The sequence below is a fragment of the Lactuca sativa genome, chromosome 4 (genome assembly GCF_002870075.4).
Source record: "Lactuca sativa cultivar Salinas chromosome 4, Lsat_Salinas_v11, whole genome shotgun sequence".
In the NCBI taxonomy this organism is placed as follows: Eukaryota; Viridiplantae; Streptophyta; class Magnoliopsida; order Asterales; family Asteraceae; genus Lactuca; species Lactuca sativa.
In genome coordinates, this window is record NC_056626.2 from 253,397,347 (window position 1) to 253,399,092 (window position 1,746).

General features: G+C 25.5%; 1 pseudogene; it reads left to right on the forward strand.

Moving 5' to 3' along the window:
- Positions 1-1,406: 1,406 nt before the first annotated feature.
- LOC111889168 (5S ribosomal RNA) lies at positions 1,407-1,528 on the forward strand (annotated as a pseudogene).
- The last annotated feature ends 218 nt before the right edge of the window (positions 1,529-1,746 follow it).

The window sequence follows — 1,746 nt, forward strand, 5'->3', positions numbered from 1 at the left end:
ACAATTTTTCGAGCCATGTTATTATGTTGAAGTTTTTAATTTGTAAGTTTGTTATATACTAATTCTTTTTTGTATTTTCTTGATTTAAGTATTCTTTTAAGAATATCATTTTATGTCATATTATCCATGTAAACCTTTTTTAAAATAAAAATTGTCTATCTTATTACTTTTATATTTTAGTATATCTTTAATATTTTAATTATAATAATAAGTGTTTTTTAAAAGTTTCTTTCAGTTATTAATAATAACAACTGGTTTTAAAATTAATTAGCAATAATTATAAATAATAAAATCAAATTACATGGATATGTCATATTATCCATGCAAGTCTCTTTTGAAATGTAAATTGTCTATCTTATCACTTTATTATTTAGTGTATGTTTCACATTTTAATAATAATATTAAGTGTTTCTTAAAAGTCTTCTTTATATTATTATTAATAATAAGTGGTTTAAAATTAATGAATAACAATTTTAAATGATAATAACATCAAATTATAAATTACATTTAGCTATAAATAAATTGTATTTTAAATGAATATTATTATTGAAATTAGAAAATGATCGCATAAGTAAAAATATAATTATTCAATAATAATAATTGTTAAAAATAATACTAAATAGATAATTATATTTAATTCTATTAATGAGGAATGTGGGTTGATGTCAATGAATATTATTGTTCAAAATAATTAAGATAATATATATATATATATATATATATATATATATATATATATATATATATATATATATATATATATATATAAATTAATGTAAAAATATTATCTCAAAGTTAATGTCAATAACATAACCATTTTATACATATATTTTTCAATATTTTTAACAACATATTTTTAATCTTCGTTGCGCAACGCGCGAGAATTCGTCTAGTATACTTATAAAGGAAGCATTTTTTCCTTTCAGCACATTCATTTAAAACTCTCATTATTTTTTCCTTTCACCACATTCATTTGAAACCCCTATGACTTTTCAATTTCTTTCTAATAATATTTATAATTTTGTTAATTAAGTTAAATAAATATCAAATCTAAAGTGTAGTCATATATAAGCTAAATTTCAATATTAAAATAATATCATTACTTCTACTTATAAAGTTATGTTTTTCTAAATTTTAACATATTATACTTAATTTATTAGTTTTAATATATTGTTGGATGTAAACCATTATCATTTTAAAGATATAATTGTTGAATAATTTGTATAAAATACTTAAATTGTTAACTAAAGTATAACATTACAACGTCAACATAAATATTAATTTTAGTTACATTTAAAAAACAAAAGAATATTTTATAAATAGTTAAAAGTGATAAATTGTAGTGATACGTATCACAATATTGTCCGCTTTGGGCCACTCGGCACGAGGACTTCCCAGGGGGTCACCCATCCTGGTACTACTCCCGCCCGAGGGCAGCAGATCCCATAAGAACTCTGCAGTTAAGCGTGCTCGGGCGGGAGTAGTACCAGGATGGGTAACCCCCTAGGAAGTCCTCGTGCCGAGTGGCCCAAAGCGGACAATATTGTGATACGTGCCAGAGGGGGATGTTACAAATGGTATCAGAATCAGGGCACAGGTCGATGTGTTCGACGAGGACGTCGAAGCCGATAATCGGGGGTGAAAGTTGGTTAGATCTGATCCCACATCGGCTGGGAAGGAGAACTAAGCATTCCTTATAAGGGGTGTGGATACATTCCTTATCACAACGCGTTTTAAAGCCGTGAG